The following is a 22266-nucleotide window of genomic DNA, read 5'->3' as shown; positions in this document are numbered from 1 at the left end:
CCGTGCACTATATGTGGGTGGGCTATAATTTTCAAGGTTCATGACAGACCTCAAGAACATCTTCGGATGTGGTGAGCATACAAAAGGAACGTTATAATTAATCAGTTGGACGTGTACTTTCCAGATGACTACTTCTTATCAGACCTCCTAGGATAACCAGGAAACTGAGGGACCAAGTCGGCCTCACACAGGGTCTAGGTGGTACTTAACATTCCAAACTCCTAATTGAACCCTAAAAAAACAGCTGAAGCATACATTTGAAAAGCAGTGGCAAACTACATGAAGCACTAGGCAAAACTGATTAAACTTAAACATGGCTGACTTAAAATCAAAATGGCCGCAGTCATGCTCACCATTTTTTTAAAACTTTTGCTAGTTTATTTAATTTTGTGTTCTTAATTTTTAAGACTCATTTTTAAAATATTCACATATTCTTGAATCAACTATTTCATTTCTTATAATCTTCCAGGAATAAGAATTTTACTGACAGCATCATCCTAAAAGAGTAACATCAAAGAGATGTTCTTTTAGTTCTTAAAAAAGCAAGTTTCACAGTTTTATTGACATATAATTCACATATTATACAATTCTAATGTGCTTAAAGTTATTTTAAATGATCTATTAACGTTTTTTTAAAAGAAAAATTATGAAAGTTTCCAGTAGAAAAAAATAATAGTGATTTAAACACATTGGAAACAATTGTGCAATCACACGATTTTAGAGCATTTTCTTCATTCTTGCACTCATCATTATTATTAACTCCCTATGTCCTATTATGTCCTCCAACCTTCCCTGCCGTAACCCTTTACTCATCCTTGATTTCATATGAAGAAAAACCTACAAACGCAAAAAGCAAAATCAACAACAATAACAAATGGAAACGGGGGCGGGGGGAACGGCCTCAATTAAAAAGAAAGCAGGAAATGACCATAACTAGCACAAATGTCAAGTGGGCCCAAAGGGAAAACCAATGACCAAGTATTAAATTGTAACCTAACTACATCTGCATTTGTCCACTTTCCACCGCCCTCTGTCTGATAGCAAGGCTATTCACATCCCTGACCAATGGTCAGAGGGCAGTCACCACAACCACACTCCACGTGGGGACCCTGAATTTGGGGCTTTCACTGTCATCCACAGCTTTCTGCAAACCTTGTGCCCACATTTTAAGCCCTAATGCAGTTCTCGCTGTTGGTTTTAGATTGTATCATTTACAATCCTTGGATTACACAGGCTGGTGTGCTTCTTGCATGTAGACTTAGGTGGCACCTCACTTAGATGGCTGCTTGTTTTAAGATACTTTTAAGACTTCAGACGCTATTCTTTCTGACAACTGGGTGCCATCTGATTTCTTTACCTTTCTTTGCTATAGTACCCGTATCTTCAGTGTTCTCTTCACAAGGGCAAGTATTGAGTAGAGTCATATCATAAGAACTAATTGTTCTGAGATTAGAGCTATAATTTAGTGCAAGCTCAATCTCTTCATGTATCTATGGTTTATATTCATGTCACCGGTCCACTTGAAAGACACCTGTCATTTTATTGAGGAACATTAAAAAGCATCTCCATGGAGCATATGATATCATTAATTTGCCAGTGCTTTCGAATTTAAGGTACTGTGGAGAAAACAAAAGTATATATGTATTGGACAGCTTTTTAGACTGAAGTACATGGATTGTTGACTTCTACAGTTTAAAAACTTAAGAGATCGGACACAATTTCTGCAAATTATGATTCATTTGCTCATTCGGAAATGCCCGACAGAGTAGGACATGCCATTGAAAAGCACGGAGAGTGTGACAATATGTGCATACAACCTTGAAAGCAATAACTGGCAGGATGTCAGTGCGGTGACATTTAACATTAAGCTGCAACAACAACAAAACCATTGCCATGGAGTTGATTCCAAATGATAGTAACCCTCTGTAGGGTTTCAGAGCTTGTAGATCTCTGTGAGAACAGTAACCTCTTTTTTCTCCCTTGGAGCCACAGATGGGTTTGAACTTCTGACTTTGTGGTTAGCAAACCAACGCGTACCCGATAGTGCCACCAGGGCTCCTCAGACTGAATCAGAGTGGCCTCATATTAGACAGGTGGTGTGGTAAAATAGAGAGTGTGGTCTTTGGCTAGACAAGATCCTGTGCAAATTAGAGGTTCTACACACACGCTGTGTGTCTTGAGCAGATTACATACCTCTCTCCGGTATTTTCCCTCTGCACAGAGGGGAAAATCATACTTAGCTCACAGCGATCTAAGGGATTCAGTATAATAAGTTAGGTGTAAAAATGAAACAGAAAAGCAGAGCAAGGTGTTTGACGTACAATCGTTGTTGCTTACTGAATGTTGCTGTTGTTGTGAGGCGCTGTCACGTTGGTTCCAGCTCATCATGATTCTGTGCCCAACAAAGAAAACACCGCCGGCCCTGTGCGTCCTCACAGTGGTTGTGTTTAAGCCCATGGTTGCAGCCACGTGTCAGTCCGCTCATCCAAGGCCTTCCTCTTTTTCCCTGTCCCTCCTCTTTGCCAAGCACTAGACGAATCACTGTATTTTTAAAAATTAAACAAGAAGAAACCCCCCCCCCCATGATCTCATTATTAAATACCAAGTGTTTAATAAATAATATGCTTTTAAATAGCCATTCAAGACAACTGTCACTGTGGTAATTGTTAAAAGACACGACATGGAGGAACCTTAAATGCATACTGCTAAATGAAAGACACCAGTCTGCAGAAACTATACAACTCTATGACGATGTTTCCCACCACTTGTCTGTCAGTTTGTCATTCTTTGGTGACTTGCATGTTGCTATGATGCTCAAAGCGATGTCAGAGGTATTTGAAATGCCAGCAGGTATTTCAAATACCACTCAAGGCCATTTTCCGTGGTCTCACTGCATGAAAGTTGGACATGGAATAAGGAAGACTGAAGAAGAATCAATGCATTTGAATTATGGTGCTGGAGAAGAATATTCAAAGTATCACGGACTCCCAAAAGAACAAGCAGGTCTGTTTTGGGAAGTCGTACACCCGAATGCTCTTTACAAGTGAGGCTGGCGAGACTTCATCTCACGTACTTTGGACATATGGTCAGGAGAAACGGATCTCTGGAGAAGGACATCATGCTCGTTCAAATGGAGGGGCAGCACAAAAGAGGCAGACTCTTGACGGGATGGATTGACAAAATAGCTACAACATTGGGCTCAAACATAAGAATGATTGCGAGGATGGCACAGGACCAGGGAGTAGTCTGTTCTGTTGTACCTGGAGAGTCGCCATGACTTGGAATCGACTCGGCAGCACATAAAAACAACACAGGACATTCTGGAAAAAGGAAAATTACAGAGACAGTTAAAAGATCACTCTTTGCAAGGGGTCCATGCGAATGCAGGCGAGGGATGACTAGGTGGAGCACAGTGAAAGTGTTCTACATGATACTTTCATGCTGTCGGTAGTTACCACTGAGTCCTGGGTGAGACCTGGTAGAATTTGTGCTGTACACAGAGAGGACCTTCATGTAAACTGTGGCCCTTACTTCACAAGAGTGTATCCGAATTCAGTCACTCATTGTAAGAGATGTGCCACGTACCTGCAAAATGTTGATAACAGGTGGAACTGTGTGTTTGGATTTTAAATGGGAACTTTTGTTTCTGCGTACATTTTATGAAAAATCTAATACTGCTGTAAAAAAATAAAATGTCTTATTTTAATTTAAGTTTTTTACCAAGAAAAAAAGAGAGGGAGAGCCAAGACAGATAAACGCAGGTAACCACTAGACTGATTTGAGATGTATTTCTCAACCTGGGGTGGCAGTTCTACGGGCAACGCTGCCTAACCCTCGTCCTCCCTCAAGTAAAGGGGGTGTTCCTCGTCCAGCTCAAGTCAGTTGGCAAGAGATTCTGCTAGGACCTGTGTCAGCTACCTCCTATCTGTGTATGGTTCTGACTTCTCATTCACTACCGGTTCTGCCCCCTTTACCCATGAACATACTAATATGCCACCTGTATTCAAAACAACAACAGAAAGCCACCCAAATCGCCTCCTCTGCTGACTTCGTTTTGTGACTGAGCTTCCAAGAGTAGGCTGACTCCACTTCCTTTATCTTTCTTTTCTGCTTTCTTTTCTCTTTGCTTCTCTCGCCTTATCCTTCTGTAGGCTTTGTTCTTGCTAAAGTCATCAGTAATTATTGATTAGTATGGCCAATTGATTATCCCACGGGTTCAGCATCAACGGAACTCATTATGTACTTCCATGAGATGATGGTTTTACAGTATAGCCACAAGTTTGGGGGTGCTTTTCCTTTTCAGACATGGAGCTTCAGTCCCCTCTTCTTGAGCATGTCCTGGCATCAGGTTGTTTGCTCCTCAGAGTGGCCCCATAGAGAATTTCCGAGACAGGAAATCTTTACAGGGAGTGGACAGTCTCATTCTCCTCCCATAGAGCAACTGAGGGGTTTGAACTGCTCACCTTGTGGCTAATAGCTCAATGCCTAACCCAGAGTGCCATCAGAGCTCTTGGTCTTGAGCAGGGGTGTCAGACTCAATTAGGGTCATTTGGTGCAACAGGCAAGATTCACGCGGGCCATATCACATTTACAAATTTTGTCAACTTTATATTTTGAAGTGAGGATTCAGGAATATGGATAGGATAATTAAAACACTATATAATTGCTTTTATTTAAACATTTACCTTATGTAATGTATTTATAAAACTAAAATTATTCTTTTTTACCTGAAACTTGCCAGCACTTTCCTCCTACTAGTTTTCACTTACCTCTTATGTTGTGACAGGAAAATATAACAAAGTAACTAATAAAAAACACAAAATGTTGGACAGCTGACAAACGTGATGCACAATCGTAATGGCTTCCCTCTAAAAATGTTAACTAGCGCTGCCGCTAGGTATGATTCATAACAGCACAACCCAGAGTGCTCTTTTTAACCTTTTCACTATTGGGATCTGTTTATGTGACACTGAGAGTGGCAGACATATCGCTTCCAAATGTCGCGGGAACTGAGTCAGTGCGTTTATACACATCTACAGGCCCCCCGGGGAAGGCACTGGGCCACATGTATACTTGTCTTCAGTAGTTAAAGAGTTAACGAGGGAATTGTGGGTACAATATTGCCTCAATCTCCCCTAAGTGCTATTTTCTTCATAACATTTTTTTCTATGTTCATTTTATTTCAGAGCATTGCGGGCCACAAAAAATTACCTTGGGGCTCCAAGCGGCCTGTGAGCTGCCAGTTTGACACTCCTGGCCTTGAGCATGGGCTGGATGTGTTCGGTTCTAGCAATGAAAATAGGCCGAGTGATGGTGTGGGAGGCTTCAGGGCCTAGGCCATGAAAGGCATCAAGGCTTCCTCCTGGCTTTTTTGTTATCACTAACACTGGGAGGAAGCCAACTACCCTATCGCGAGCCTATCCAGACAACTCTGTGGAAAGGCTTATTTGTCAAGGATTTGAGACATCCTGCTAGGAACCAGAACTGACTTGCCATGCACATGTTTTAACTTCTTTGGAAAATGGTCCTTGAGTCTCAGTCAAACCTTCAAGTAACTTCAGCCCTGATCAACATCTTGACTGAAACTTCATGGGAGACCATGATAGTTGTGTGTCAACTTGACTGGGCCAAAATTCTCAGTAGTTTGGCAGTTCAGACCCAGTACTCTCCTAATTGGATCTGCTGTAAGAGTCAATCAGTTGTAAGAAGATTCGGGTGGAATGCAACACCCTGACTCTGACCATGCCCCTGATCCAATCAATTGGAAGGAAGTGACCTTGGAGGTGTGGCTTGCTTCCAATAGAAGTGGATGCTGTTGAAAAGTTTGCTTGCTTTTTGCTGGATCTGGATCCTAGTCCCTAGCAGCCTGCCATCTAGATTGTATCCAAAAGTCTCTTGTCTTTCTGCTGAACTTGGGTTCATCAGCTCCCACAGTTATGTAAGATAGAAGCCTCCAACCTACCAACTGACCCATGGACTTGAAACGTGCCTGGATTTGTACCTGACTGATTCTCTAGCTGTGTGAGCCATTGCTTTGATATAAAATTACATGTATACACACACACACACACACACACACACAAATAAACACTTCATTGGTTTTGCTTCACTCTCTAGAGAACTCAGCCTAAGACAGAGACCTTCAGATAGAACTATCTAAACCTTGAGATAGAGCTAGATAGATAAACTATCTAAACCATCTAGCTAAGCCTTTCTTGGATGCTGACCCATAGACATTGTGAGATAATACTTATTGTGTTCATATGCTAAATTTTGTGGCTGACAGCAATAACTTTGTGGATAATAGCAATAGCTTATTAATGAACATTGTATAATGATTAGTTTTATGTGTTACCTTGGCTAAACTATGGTGTCAAATTATTTGGCTAAATACTCGACTAGATGTTACTTGAAGGTATTCCGTAGATGTGATTAACATTTATTTGCAGTTAGCTTTTAAGTTTAAGTGATTGTCCTTGATAATGTGGGTGGAGCACATGTAATCAGTTGAAGGCTTTAAGGATAAAAATTGAGGTTTCCCAAAGAAGAAGAGATTATGTCTCAAGACTGTAACATAGATACTCTTTCAGAGCTTCCAGCCTGTTGGCCTGTCCTACAAATTTCACCCTCAAGACTGTAACAGCAACTCTGGCCAGAGTGTCCAGCTCACAGATTACCCAACCAATTTCAGACTTTTTAGCCTCCACAGTTCACAGTCATGTGAGCTAGTTCCTTAAAATAAATCTCTTTATATGCATTTTTCTCCTTTTGGTTCTGTTTCTCTGTAGAACTCATATCCGCACACAAACCGTCTCTTTTCCCAATCTCAGTGAATTGTGTCCAAATCAGGAATCTCTCTCCTCAAAATCCAACTGGTACCAACTGAGTCCTGTTATTTCACGAGGGATCAATTAGCTCATCCTGGTCAATTTTGCCACTCTCGTAGTTTAGGATTTCTCATCTCTTGTGAGTGGCTCTGATTTCTGACAGCTTTACGTATCTAGTATAACAGAATGAAGTGGTGCCTGGTCCGATGCCCTCTCCAGGCTTGTTGGAATGTTGAGTCCACTGCTGTGGCTATTGTGTCATTCTGCGTTTTTGAAGGTTTCCTTTTTGTTCACTGACCCTTTGCTGTACAAACACAATGTCATCTTCTAGTGATTCATCGTTCATCTAGAGCAGCGGTTCTCAACTTGTGGGGTCGCGACCCTTTTGGGGGAAGAACGACCCTTTCACAGGGGTCGCCTAAGATCATCAGAAAACACATAAACATTTCACAATATACAATTACATATTGTTTTGTGATGAATCACTATGCTTTAAATATGTTGAGTTATGTTCAGCTTGTAACAATGAAAATACATTCTGCATATCAGATATTTACATGACGATTCATAACTAGCAAAATTACAGTGATGAAGTAGCATCAAAAATAATTTTATGGTTGGGGGTCACCACAACATGAGGAACTGTAATAAAGGGTCACGGCATGAGGACAGTTGAGAACCACTGCTCTAGAGCCTAGACTATTGAAATTGCCTTACCATCAAGTTTCTTGCCTTGAGCTTTGTTTCTCCCTCTACCTTCCACTCTGTCCTTAGAGCAGTCATTCTGAAATGTGGATCAGACCATCTTCTGGGCTTCAGTGTGATCTCACTGACAAGCTGACTAGCAATGATCCAGTCCAAATCCGTAACCATACAAGTCAAGCTTGTGAGATCTGTCCCCTGCTTGGTTTTCCTTCTCTTGTGTCACATGCAGCTCAGACTTTTACCATCACACGTGTCTGTAGGCCCTAGAATCTTCCATGACCCCGGTTCTGGTATGTGCAATTCTTTCTGCCTTTAGAAAGTGTTAGCCTCTTCTCTGAAGATTTCTTACACCTTCTCCCAGTTTCCAACGGATACCTCTATGATTGCTATGATCACATCCCTATAATTAATTGCTTTTCTCTCTGCTGCCTCTCAGACCAAGAATCCCATTAGGATGGGACTGTGCTGTTTATTCTCAACTCCTAATGAGTGCCTACTGGAACATGTAAACACAGTCTCATAAACTTTGAGTCCATCAGATGTGGGATTTCATAGTTCACAGACTCTGAGTATAAAAATGCACCATCATTTCTCTATACCGGAATTTACCATAGGTATTTAGCTAATATTTTTCAGAAAGGACGGGGAGAGGCTTTGCCTTGCCCTGCCTTTGAGGAGGCATGTCTGGTTCATGAGCCACTGCTGTCTGTCCATGTGGACTCCCTCGGTGGTTGGAACCACCCAATTGTATTTATGCCGGAACGTCTTTGCCCTCTTCTCTCTGTGTTGGTCCCTCTGGGCCTTCCTTTAATTTGGCAAGAAGACCGTCCACTCTTGGAAAAATCAAGCTTATAGGGATTTAGCGGTCTACATTGGAGTTTGGCTATCCTCAGATATCCTAACGACTTCGTGCTAAAGATCCTGATATCAATTACTGAGACCTATTACTTAAGTTCGTTACCTGAGATCACAGAAATGGCCTCTATTGGCATTATCTGTGTTAAGAAGAAGTAGTTGTGTATTAGTCCTCATTTTCAACAGCCCCATGAGTGCCTCTCTCCTCAATAGCCAATCCATTTCTGTCTGGAAAAGCGGGCCCTGGTCCTCGCTGCTCATACTGCACATGGAATAGACAGATGGCCAGTGACTGCAGTGTGATTCACAGTATTTGTTCTTTTTCTCTGTGCCGAATGAGGATCAAATCACTTAGCCATCAACACTTCTATGGATTGGCATTAAAGCAAAGTGTTGTTTATTTTCTAGTGATCCCATTTCTTCCTAACTGAACACATAGCAAGTTCTCCATAGGTTTAGATCCCCCGGCTATTTTTCCACTTTACACATTGACCCTCACATGTGAACATCAGACACGAAAGATGCTGACTCACATCCTGCTCAGAGTTTCCAGTCAACGGTAACTTGGAATTATCTGCTAGCCTGCACATGTGCCAGTAATTCCTCTTCCATTTGCATGCCTTTGATAAAAGATGAAGTTGACAAGTGTCATTTGATAGAAGAGTTTTGCTAATAACTTTTTCTACTTTATCTATGACCTAAGCATTTATCATGACCTTTGGTACTCTTTTAAACAGTGTGCCATCAGGGTTTGTTCTGTACCTCTACCTGTTTTGTCTATGAGGACAGGCTATACTTTGCTGCTTATTTCTCTGTTTGCCCTTTTCCTACCGATTATGTTTCAGATCCATAAGCTATAATTTCATGCCTTCCTTTCAAATTACTTTGCACTCCAGTCTAAACACACAAAGCTATTATAGTGTTAATCCTGTCATTAAAAAATCCAACCCAACTACCCTCAAGTCGATGCTAATTAATAGCCACCCTGCAGGACAAAGTAAAACTGCCCCATAGAGGTTCCAAGGCTGTAATCTTTGTAGAAGCAGACTGCCAAAACTTTCTCCTGCAGTGTGGCCAGTGAGTTCAAACTGCTGACTTTCAGGTCAGCAACCAAGCACTTAACCAGGGCTCCTAGCTCCTTGTGCACAGAGACTTAACTCTTCCGTTTCATGATGGATTTGAAGGATATGATGCTGAGTGAAGTAACCCCCAAAGGACAACTATCATAAGGAACCACTATTGTAGAGAGTCAAGGAAAGGCTTACCCACAGGAAGAAACATTCTTTGATGGATCCAAGGATGGGAGAGGATGGGAGGGGAAATCACTAACTAGAGGCTAGTGATGAGGGAGAAGGGAAAGGCAACAAACAGTAAGTGGGAAGACAGCACAACCTGACCAGTAGCAGAGGACGTCACTGGGAGGTGCACAGAAGTGAATGACAACAAAATGTACAAAATCCGCCAGTAATAGTAATAACAAGCAACTTCTATGAGTAGATAGATTCATAGGTAAACATGCAAGCTTAACAGATGTGGGAAGGTCAATGGGTGTACACCCAAGAGGGTAATTCTACACATTATTTATATGACCATGAATGTATTCAAGGAGCATGCATGGCACAAAGTTCTGAAAACTTTTTAAAGGAACGATTCACTGCATATGTTAGACAGGGTTCTCTACAGAAACAAAACCAGGACACTTATGATTTTATGTATATTTATATAGATAGATAACATAAGAAATAAACAGTTAATTAATCTATAGAGCAGTGCAAATGGCTCATTGCAACTCACTTCTGTGAGACAGCTAATACACCGGCAGTCCTTCAAGTCTTGAGAACCCCAGGATGCAAGTTAAGGACGCAGACTGCTGAGTCCTCTGTAGAGCAATTCAGGCTGTCCGGCCATAGGCACAAACAGCAAGGCAGGTCACCAACAGTCAGCCAGATGACAGAGTCTGACAGTCCCCAGCTCAAGCGATGTATACTCCAGTAGCGTGGTGAAGCAGGTCTTGAAGGAACCTCAAACTACAGCGACACAGTCCACAGGTTAGGTGTCCCACAGGGAGTGTAGCTTGCAAGTTGAGGCAGAGAACAAGCTAAGGCACACCGGTCCAATCATAAAAGAGCAAGAGACAAGAAAGGCGAGGCTTGCTGACCCATTTATCTCTCCACCCTTTAATTAATCCCACAAGTGTTCACTGACCAGGTTGGCACAATAAACCTACCTATCACACTGGACTTGGGGACCACAACCTTGGGGGGGGGGGCAAAATAAGTCAACTGGCATCACACAGTCCACAAAGACACTGTTCTACATCCTACTTCAATGAGTGGCAAGAAGGGCTTTAAAAGCTTTTGAGTTGTAGCTAAGATGCAGCAACTGGCCTTTGCTCACTGGAGCAAAGAAGAGTGAAGGAAATCAAAGCCTTGAAGCAGCAATGAATCCAAAGGACCAATGAGCTATGGGAACCACAGCCTTAAAGAGACCAGAAAAACTAGATGGAACCTGGCTATCAGTACTGTTCACTCTGATTAGGATCATAATAGGAAATCCTGATTGGAGAAGAAAAAATGCAGTACAAAATTAAAAAACATAAAAAAGACCAGACTTATTGGTCTGATTGACACGCTTGGGCCCCCTGAGATCATGACTTTTAGACATCCTTCAAGCCCAGAATGGAACCCATCTCCGGCGATCAACTTTCAGTCAAACAATAGGCAGTGAAGAGGGATCACTGGTGGGTTAATGGTTACATGTTGGGCTGTGATCTGCAAGGTTGGCAGTTGGCATCACTGTGTGATGCCAGTTGACTTACCAGCTGCTGGGTGGGAGAGAGATGGGTCTTTCTACTCCTATAAAAAATTAGTCTTGGAGAGAAGTGGGTGAAGGGAGACATCGGTTAGTGTAAGACATGAAAAAACTTAATAAATTATCGAGGGTTCATGAGAGAAGGAGGGTGGGGGAGGGAGGATAAAAAAATGAGAAGCTGATACCAAGGGCTCAAGTAGAAAGCAAATGTTCTGAAAATAACGATGGCAACAAATGTACAAATGTGCTTGACACAATGTATGCATGTATGGATTGTGATAAAAGGTGTATGAGCCCCCAATAAAATGGTTTAAAAATAAAGTTAGTCTTGGAAACCCACAAGGAGAGTTTTACCCTGTCCTATAAGGTCACTATGAGCCGGCATCTAATCGCTGTCAGTGAGTTGGTTTTTTTTAATTAAGTGAAGAATATACTCAATATAATTAATTAACCATGTGAGACTAAAAGGGCAGCATTTGCCCCCAAACAAAGCTTCCAAGGGGCAGAAAGGGGCAGAAGCACAATCGAAACGGGGGACCTAGAGAAGAAAGAGTGGCCTGTTACCTTAAGGGAATTGCAACCAATATCTCAAAGCAAAATGTGTGTGAATTGTTAAATAAAAAACTCACATCCTCTGTGATCTTTCACTCAAACTACACATTTTTAAAAAGACTTAAATATTCCATTGCAAACACGTAAAATAGAATATCAAAACCCATTCTGATAAAAAATTGAAATGTAGAAATACAAAGTCAGATATCACTTAGACTGCTTTACAATCTCCACTCCAACTACCATACAAGCCATCCACACAAGAGGGTCTGAAAGTTCTTATTATCTGCATGTATTGCCAACACCGTTGTCTTCTAGGAAGATTAGCCCACTTGAAGGCTTAAAAATATCTTTTTGCTTTAGTTGTATTTATTAGGTACTAGGTAAGTTAAGCATTTTTCTTGTTTATTAATCATTTATGTTTCACTTTGGTAGATGGACTTTTAAAAAAATCACTTGCCTTTTTTTTGTCTCATTGAACTGTTTGTTTCTCCTCGAGTTAATTTTGGTAATATGTGTTTTCCTAGAAAATTATCTGTTTTGCCTAGCTCACAAACCCATATATAATTATGCTTCCTTTCTTCTTTCTAATTTGGATACTCTTTTCATCCTTGATTAGATCTGTCAGAAGTCTTTTTTTGGTTTTACTTTCCCTGCCCCCTATTTTTTTAGTTGTTCCAAGAGACTAGTTTTGTTTTTATTCATTGTCAAGACCAATGATTTTAGGTTTTCTGTTTCGCCCATTTATGCTTTAATATTTCTTTCTTCTTTTTATTTTCTGTGGGTTTAGGGAAGCCACTTCCTATGCATAAAAGAAGCTGGAAGCAAGGGTAGTTGTGGGGATTGGGGAAATCATTATTGACATTATTCCTTTCCCCATCACAGATACAGAGAATACAGAATTAAGAAATAAAACCCAAACCAACCTCACTACCATCAAGTCGGAGCTCACTTGCAGAGACCCCCTTGTGGGTTTCCAACACTGGAACCGTTTCCAGGAGTAGAGAGCTCCCCCCCCCCTCCACCATCTTTCTCCCTTGTAGCTGCTGGTGGTTCGCAGCCCAACGCTTAACCCCCACACCACCAGGGCTCGTAATTAAGGAATAAGAACCTGGAATCAGACAGGTAGCAATCAGATCACCACCTTTAAAAAAATCACAGGTTGGGAAATTCTTACAGCAAATGCTGGGGGAGACTCTGTAAAAATCCAGTTAGAAATGAATCAATCAGCTGTTCAGAGGCACCTGGGGCCTTAGGGCAGTTCAATCTGCCTCGTTCTTTTGGAGAGCCAGTTTAGGTACAAATAAAAATGGATGGTTTGGTCATTCCTGGTTGGTGTTTGGAGTTTATGGATGGGGCAAACGGTTAAGAGCTCAGCTGCTACCTGAAAGGTTAGGGGTTCACATATACACCCAGAGGTATCTGGGAACAAAGACTGACAGTCTACTTATGAAAGACCAGCCAGTGAAAACCCCAGGGACACAGATCTGTTGTGGCACGCACGAGGTCCCGGTGAACCAGAGTCAACTCCATTGCCGCTGGGTCTGTGGTTGCCATCTGACCAAGCAGGGGCAGAGTTAGGAGACCCAGGTAGCCAGTGGAAAGCATGGCAGAAGGCACACCCTTGGGTTTTGACTAGACATGTGAGGAAGAGAGGGGAGGACCTTGAAAATAGGGTGGTCCCCAAGGCTTCAGCTTCATGTGAGACTGCAAATCAGGTTCCGAGGGTGTGATGGTAAAACAGCTGAAACAAGCAGCAGAAGGTCAGAGAGGGCTAGTTCAGGTTCAGAATCCGATGGCGGCAAAGTAGAGTGGATCGGCACATTCCTGAGTCTGAAGGAACTTGTGGGGGATTGAGGTGGAGCCCCAGTCTCCCCGGGGCTCATGCTCTTTCCCAAAATTAGTTTAACATCTGTTCTGAAACCCAAAGAGTAGCTGCTTCCCTATCCGTGGCTAATTAAACAAATTCAAATGTATGCATAACCTTTCTGCATCCTCACTAGGCCCCGATAAGGAAGCACGGTACAGCACCAGTAGCAAGGGCCATGCCAGAGACACCTCGGCCCTCTTGTGATCCCTTAACTCGATGACTTCATCTAGTGCTACAGTAGTCCCTTTAGAAATGAAAACATAAACTGCTTTCTGACCAGGCAGATACGTGCAGACCGAGGCCTGCCTCTGATATTTTCATAGGAACGCTCCGTGACCCTTGTCTCCTAGCTCCTCAGAAGACCTACTGCCTAACCAGCTCTTACCCGATGCCGTGAATTTCCTCCGTAATGATGTTTCCATCTGTCATTTCTCACAGTGAAATTTTAGGCTTTAGAACCAAATTCTCAAATACTCTCAGGAGATAATTGGTTAGCATAGCAGTCACGTCCCACCTAGTAGGAATGAGTGCTTGTAGCCAGATTTATAAATATTACCAAGAAGAGTAATATATTTTCATATTACACTCATGCCAAATTTCAGATTTTTTGGAAGGTATTTGAGTGTTCATTATGACTCGTGAACTCATCAGGTAAATAGTCTATAATAGTAAATTCTGGATCTGTTGTTGGTTAGGTGAAAATTAAAACCTCATATGGATTTTTGCCTCTTTCAGTGGGGGGTGGGGAGGCAGGGCTGGGATTGCATCTTCTCTCTCTGCTATAATTCAGGAGTCCTAAGGGCTCGAGCAGTCTGCAAAAATTAGCACAACATCTGTGTGAATCTCACTCAGAGTTACTTTCATCTTCTTACTTTGCCCTGTCTATTTTTAGGGCTGTATACATGTATTTTCCAAGAGCAAAACAGAACATTTTTAGACTTTTGATTTTTTGGCGAAGGTTTAGGAAATTCTGTTCTGTAGCGAACCGCTAGCTTTCCCACTGAGACAGTTAAACGTAGCCCACACAGAGATTTCCTTCCGCAGAAGAGCACTGGTCTGGAGCCTGACCCCCCTGATACTGCCCAGCTTCCGTATGAATGCTCCAATGTGCCACGGTAGCCGATCACTACTCTCCCCCAGAGAATCCAAGGTCAAGTGGGCTTCTTCCCATGGAGGCTCAATATACATCAGAATTACCTGGTTCTGAGCCCTGATGGCAGTGGTTTGAAACCACCAGCTGCTCCGTGGAGGAAAAGAGGAGGCTCACTGCTCCTTTAAAGAGTTGCAGCCTCGGAAACCCCCGGGGACGGGGACGGCTCCATTCTGCCCTACAGGGTCACTATGGGTTGGAATTGAATCAATGGCAGAGAGTTTTCTGAAAGTCATCTTGTGTCAGGCTGGGTTGTCTAAGAAACCGTCAGTGGCACTCAGATGTATAAAAAAGAGCTTTATATCAACAGGTCATCTTAAATCAAAGCAGGCATCCCAGCCCAGATGAACGCTTCAGATGCACGTAGCTGCAGGCTGATGACTCAAACAGTGATGGAGAAGGCAGGAAGACCAGCGTGCAGAGTCTTGTGGGTCCAAGGTCAGGGCGCTGACAGATGGCTCTCAGGGACAGGCGGTCCACATGGGGCCATCCCTGGAGGCAGGCAGAGTCCCAGCAGGCAGGAAGGCGGAAGGGCAGAGAGAGGGGGCTGTTTCCAGTTTTTTCTCATAAGAAGGCACACCCCCAAGGAGGCATTATGCTCCTGTTGAGTTTCGATGCTGATTCTTGGAGATGTATAAAGCAAAACTGCCTCTGTGCATTTGTGAGACTGTAGCTGTTTCCCGGAGTCTTCGTAAAAACTAAAGCTGACATAAAAATCATACAACTGCCACACGTCTTCATGATTGTCGATTTGTTTGAATCCAGTGATACGGTATTCTGTTGTGTTCTGGGACAGTTCTACCCTGTTCCATAGGGTCTCCAGGAGTCCCAACCAACTCGATGGCAGTGAGCTGTAACTAATTCTAGAGGACCAGCCCTCACAATTGAATGGGTCCAAGGGGCGGTTGTGTAATTGAGGGGTAATTCAAGAGTCATCCGACAAGGTAAAGCATGCAAGGGCTCACCTTTCCAGTCCTGACTTCAGGAGCCAGGTCCATGCAGAGAGAGAGAATATATTTCCAACCAAGGCTTATATCCTCTCAGGGGGCATGCAAGCCCCCCTAATTACAGGTAATCATATATGTAACAAAGTGGGCTGCACTCTCACCCTAAAGGGTCCCTGAGTACATTGGAGGAGCAACTTAACACCGGTGCTGGGGGCAGGTCAGAGGAAGTGGCTGTCCTCAAAGCCTAGAGAGCAATAGCACAAGTCTGCTTCTATAGTTAAAGCTGCTGGCTAGAAAGCAATCAGCCACGTGCTTTGAGGTACCACTATTATGGGAGGATAGAGTGGGAAGCAATATTAATTATGAGAACATAATTGGGACTCGTCTCCAACTCACAAGAGTGAAGGCCTCCCTCCATCCCAGAAACCCAGCCTGCCAGGCTTCTTAATTTATGAGAATAAAGGATTCATCCATATTACAATCTTTTCGCGTTCTTTGCTCTCCACAACTAATAAGGAGTCCTGGTGACACCGCGGCTAAGCACTGGCCTGCTCCCTGTAAGGCTGGCAGTTTGAACCCAGCTGGTTCTCTCTGGGAAAAGATGAGAGTCTGTTTCCATAAAGATTAAACAACAACAACAACAACAACAAAACACAGTCATCAAGCCGTCAATTCTGACTCCTAGAGACCATATATAGGGCTTCCAAGACTGTAAATGTTTAAAGGAATAGGCAATCTCATCTTTCTCCCTCAGTGGCTGGTGGGTTTGAACCCCTGACCTTGTGGATGGTGGTCCAGTGCTTAACCCACAGTGTCCCTAGGGCTCCTCCCATAGATTATAGCCTTGGAAACTGTCCTGTAGAGCCCCTAGGAGTCAGCATGGATTTGACAGAGGTGGGCTTGGAAGGACTGATTTTCCATATATGTTTGAGAGGTGCAGGCTTCCTAGTGGCACCCTAAGTTCAGAGGTAAGCTCCTCACCACAGGTGAGCAGTTCTACTGTTTCATGTGCTCACTATGTATTGGAATCGACTTGACAGCAGTGGGGTTTGGGGTGATTCGGTTGGTATCCTCTCTCTGGAGAAATGCATGTTTGGGTCCCCTGCCCATTTTTCTGGGTGGGTATCTGTCTTCGGTTTGCTATTGTTGAGTGGTCAGCGTTTCTATTCTGGATATTAGACCCTGGGACGATGTGCACATTTTCCCTCATTCCTACCATCTGTTTTGCCCTTTCTCAACGATGTCCTTGGGAACAGAAACGTTTTTCACTTTCATGTAGTCCAATGTATCTATTTTGTTGTCTGAAATGTTCCTGGTGGGCTTTGCCTTCCCACCTACACCTGCAGCCCTCAACATCTTGCAGCCTTCATGGGGGTCAAGGCAAGGAACGGGCCTGAAATTTCATGGCCAAAACCAAAAAGGCAGAGTGGCTTTTTCTTTTTTTTCTGCTGTCTCTCAGGGAGAGATTGGCGAGAAGCCAGCTTGCCCACATCTTTAAAATAATTATATTTCGTTAAGGTACAAATTCACTGTGTGCAGTACTAAGTAGGATAGAAATATGGTTTTGTACTGTGTGTGTGTGTCTGTGTGTGTGTAAGGGAGAGTGTGTGTGTGTGTGAGAGAGAGAGTATGTGTGTGTGAGAGAGAGAGAGAGAGTGTGTGTGTGTGTGTGTGCATGCATCTAAGAGAGAGAGAGAATCAGTCACTTGGCCCCAGAGAGTAGAGCCCTCCTGCTTCCGCAAGAACACCATTGCTCAAGTTCTTACTGCTGGTGCCCGGTTGAGTGTGGTTTTCCTCTGCTGCCAGCACCAAACCCCAGAATAGTGTGTCTGACTTGCTGAGTGAGGCCCACGGCTCCAGAGGAGCGCTGGAAGTCAAAGGTTTCACAGTAAGTGGAGTTAGTTGTTTGCATGACTGGGGATGGATGTTTTTAGAAGACAGCTCTATCTGGGGGAAGATCAGGTAAAAGCTGTAGCATCTGGACAGTACATGGTTCTGGGGTCTGAAATTAGATGCCAGAATTTCAAAGCAAGCATATGACAATGATCCAGATTTGTCTAGGAAGTTATTCATTATGTCACTGTTATTTAGATTGTATTCCTTGTCCCTGAAGTGCTCAAGATCTCCAAATATCTTTTAGCCACCCTGTTTTTTAGAGATTAAGTTTTGGTTTTTATGTTCGTCGTTCACTGAATCTAACTTCTTGCAGCCTCTGGTGTAGCATTCACTAACGTGGCTCAGTTTTGTAGTCTGACAACGTGACTGCTCATAGATTGGATGGTTATTGTTGGAGGAGGCCATGTTTAAGTTCCTCAAATCTTTCTGTTGCCAAGTGAGTTTACATCTACTTGTTTTTTGAGGAGAAACCCACAGAAGTAGAAAAACAAAACAAAGCAAAACAAAAAACAAACAAACCCAAAAAAGCGATTGCTGCCAGTCCATTTCTTCTCAGGGCGACCCCAGGTGTATTGGGGTCAGTACTAAACTTTTGTTTGGAAACCTGGAAGTTTACATAAACCACGGCATGTGAAGTTGCCTTTTTTCCCTCATTCCAATTTGATTTTTCAACGATCCAGTTTTGAGTGCCTGCTTTGTTTCCTCGTGGTTTTTTAGCAATGCATAGTATTCTGTTGTGGGTATGAACCGGTGTCTATCTTTTCTTCCACTGATCATCATTTAGGTTGTTACCATCTTCTTGCTTGTGTGAACAGTGCTGCGATGAAAATGGGTGTTCACGTGTCTGTCTTTGTTGTGACTCTTACTAGCTTAGGATATATTCCCAGCAAAGGGATTGCTGGATTGGATGGGATGTCTAGTCCCAGTGATTTGAAGTAGCACCCTATCACTTTCCACAGTAGCTGGACATCTGTACACCACCGCCACCCGTGTATGAAGGTCCCAGTGTCTATACAACCTCTCCACCATTTATTGTTGTCTGTTTTCATCTTTGTTGTTGTTTTTAACCTGGCTGAGAGCGGAAGAAGGCATCCCATTGTTGTTCTGATTGGCACAATGAGCATTTCTTGATATTTGCTGGCCCTTTGGACATCATCTTTCGTGAACCGTCCAGGTCCTTTGAAGGGAGTGAACATTTTAATGGTGCTTATTATGCATTGGTGTTAAATTAATTTCTATCAACACCATCTGTGAGTATCTGTTTCATCTTATCCATTATAAACAGAACCCCCTTTTTTGTAATTCCACATTTCTTTGATAGTTAGGCTGAATGTTTCTTCTCATGTTCATTTACAAGTTGTAATTTGCCATTTGGTCATTCATATGTTAATATCTTAATGCTTTTCTTGCTAACTTGTATGGGTTCTAATAAGATATATTTGTTATATCTTTGTCAGTCATTTTCCCCACTCTGTTATCTTTTTTAAACGAAATTTTAAATAAACATGCACCCATTTAACATTTTTACATAGTTAAATACACACATCCCCCACCCCCTAATTCTTCTTAATTTAGATATCTACATTATCTTCTTTTAAAGACTTACCTTTATTTTTTATTCTTTTTTTTTGTTTTTGTAGTTGCATCTTTATTAGAAAGTCTCAGCTGCCAACTTAGCGTTTTCCACCAACCCGGGGAGCAGACACTTTCACGGGCTTCACAATCTTTTGCTTCGGTGCTGCTTTTGTGGGGGCCTTAGTAGTGGCCATTGCTGTCTTTTTAGAAGCCTGCTTTGCCTTTTTTGCTTCCTTGGCAGCCCTGATGGCCTGCTCTCGTTAGGCCTTTCTAACCTCAGGTTTCTGATTCCTCTTGGCCATTATATCAGCAAGAGATGCACCAGTGATGGCCCTCTGGAATTTGACTGCACGGCGGGTTCTTTTCTTTTGAATTTCTTCCGACTGCCCCTTCTTGTGCTTCCTCCTGTAGAGCACCGTCCAGTTGATCTGCCGAGGGTTCCTCTTGGAGAGGAATGCCGACTCGCATTTTGCGTTAAGGAACTGGAAAACCTTGCCATCGGTCCTGGCGTAGCGCCACCCGTGCCCGGGGTAAATCTTGTACCCGCTGAAGCTGCACAGCTCGACCTTCATGGCTGCGGCAGCACAGGGCCGGGGAAGACGGCGAAGAGGAGGCTATTTTTTATTCTTAAGGATGATGTGACAATGGTATTAAACTGATTTTTAAAAATAATGCTGACTAGATTTTCAGTATCATGTATGTTCTTATGTTCTCTAAACATATTTTGGAATTTCATTTTTTTTACTTTCAAAATTTCTCTATAATATACTTTTCCTTGATTATCTATATTATTGAAAACAAACAAGCTACTGCCATCAAGTCGATGCCAATCGTAGCAACGCTAAGGGCCTTGTAGGACTGCCCTCCTGAGTTTCTGAGACAGTAACGGGCGTGGAACGCCCAGCTGTCTGACAGGAGCTACCTAGTTTTGCGTCAGTGTCACGTTGTGTTAATACTTGCTGCTTTTGTAATGTGTCAGGAGAATGAGTTGAGAGGAGGAATACCGAGTCAACAGAAAGGACTGCTCAAGGGCACAGGCGCTGAAGGCAGAGGGCTCAGTCTTCGCTGTGCTGTCTCCTCATCTGTCCCATAGACAGTGATGTGTCTACACCATAGCGCGATTGCAGTTAGGAAGTGACAACAACCCTGAAAACAATATTAGGCATATACCCACAAGCCAAGCTCACGGCCATCAAATCGACCCCAACTCGTGGCGATCCCATAGGGCAGGGTAGAACTGCTGCTGTATTTTACTTGTGTGAATATGCATTGCACACACATATATATAATTTATATAGAGGCATATGTGTCATTATTTCTCTTTATGGAGTAAAACAACCTTCTATAGAATCCTGGGACACAGGGATTATGAAGGGGAAATGGCACATTTAATTCTATCTCCATAAAAACTTGGTATGTTGAGAGGCAGGGCAAGTGGCAGATGGGGAAATAGAAGTATATATATGTACCCCAAAGAATTGTTATCCAAAATAAATGAAAAATCTCCAAAATAAATTAGGAAAAGGCAAACACAACATTAAAAATGGGCAAAAAATATAGACAGGTGGATCACAGAAGAAGAAATGCATAAATAAGGTTCAACCTCAGTAATACAGATACACAAATCCAAAAATGAATGAAATGCCATTTTTTGTATGGAGTAGACTGGCAAAAAAAGAAAAATAATGCTCAGAGAGAACATATGAAAATAAGCATTGAGAATCACAGTTGATAGGATCAAAAATCAAGGCCCTTTGTATGGTGATTTTACAGAATCTAAAGTAACCCTCCTGCTGCTGCTGTTGGGTAAACAGTAAGCTGCTAACCAGAGAGTATCAACAATTCAAACCCACCATCCATGTCTGGGGAGAAAGTTGAAGCTAATGTGCGCCTGCAACAATGTACAGCTTTAGAGATCCTGTGCAAGGTCAGTATATGTCAATCGACGCAATGGCAGTGGGTTGTGTTGGGTGTTTGGGACCAAAATTTAAAGTATGCACTACATCCCTTTACCTGTATGAATATCAAAATGTATATTTTTAAAGTGCCAGGGCTTTTAATAAAAATTAAAAGGGCCAGGTACATAACACGAAGCTATTTTTTAAGATTACTTCTGGAGAGGGAAGTGGAATGAGGCAAGGACGCTTCCACTTTTTGTATGTACACATAAGCGGTTTGAATTTTTTATGAGTCTGTGTTTATGAAAGGTTTGTGTCCATGAAATAAAAAGACTACCCTCCTCCCCCAGGCTGGCAGGAACTAAAAGTCTATGGGGTTAGGGTGACAAACTCAGGGTTGGGAAAAATACATGATCAATTTTAGGGAGAGTAAACATCTGGGTGGCATTCTTTAAAGTTAATTTGTTGTTGCTAGCTGCCATGGAGTGGGCACCCGATACACACTCACGCCCCCCCCCCCAAAGGACATTGAAGCACAGCCCTGTTCTGCACCATCCCCAGTATTGGTTTCAGATCCGATTGCTGGATCCACATGATTTTCGTTGACTGGTTTATAGAATTAGATGCTCAGGTCCTTCTTCCCAGTCTGCCTTACTCTGGAAGCCCCTGTGAAATGTGCTCTTCCTGATAGCAACAAACGCCTCCACTGACAGATGTGCTGAAGGTGAGTTTGTTGAGCAAACTCCACCCACGCGGCAGAAAGAAAGGGCAGCCACTTGCTCCCACTCAGGCTTGCAGCCCCATTAACTCAGGGCCATAACTGGGTGCCGCAGCCTCCTGGTCACCCCGTGCGTTTCCTTTCTCTCGCTGTTTTACAAATCCTCATTCCAGGTTCAAAGTTTTCATTTACCCAGTGGTTCACCCAGCAGGTATCTAACGCGTGTGCCGAGCCAGATGGTGTGCTTGACACATAGGGTGGGGGGAGGTGGGAGGAAAACAGAATGTGCCAGCGCTGCTGGGGCCCAACACTAGTCCAGGAGAACTGGCAGTGGCCGCACTAATAGTGAGTCATGAGGCTCGTCGTCATTGCAGGGCACTCTGATAGAGGATAAGAGGGAAGAGCACCTTAAGATGGGTGGCCAGGACGAGGCAAGGAAACAAGAGAATGCCCTAAGACCTT

At 42.9% G+C, this 22266-nt stretch overlaps 1 protein-coding gene and 1 pseudogene across 2 annotated transcripts in view; one reads left to right on the top strand and one right to left on the bottom strand.

The window, feature by feature from the left end:
• Positions 1-22266, top strand: part of SPECC1 (sperm antigen with calponin homology and coiled-coil domains 1) — a 369887-nt gene that overhangs the window by 31967 nt on the left and 315654 nt on the right. The gene's annotated exons all lie outside the window — the stretch shown is intronic.
• Positions 19254-19760, bottom strand: LOC101652218 (annotated as a pseudogene).

Source organism: Echinops telfairi, unplaced genomic scaffold (genome assembly GCF_000313985.2).
Source record: "Echinops telfairi isolate 266 unplaced genomic scaffold, ASM31398v2 ScPeMD7_2010;HRSCAF=2546, whole genome shotgun sequence".
Classification (NCBI taxonomy): domain Eukaryota; kingdom Metazoa; phylum Chordata; class Mammalia; order Afrosoricida; family Tenrecidae; genus Echinops; species Echinops telfairi.
This window is presented reverse-complemented; position numbering and strand designations above follow the sequence as displayed.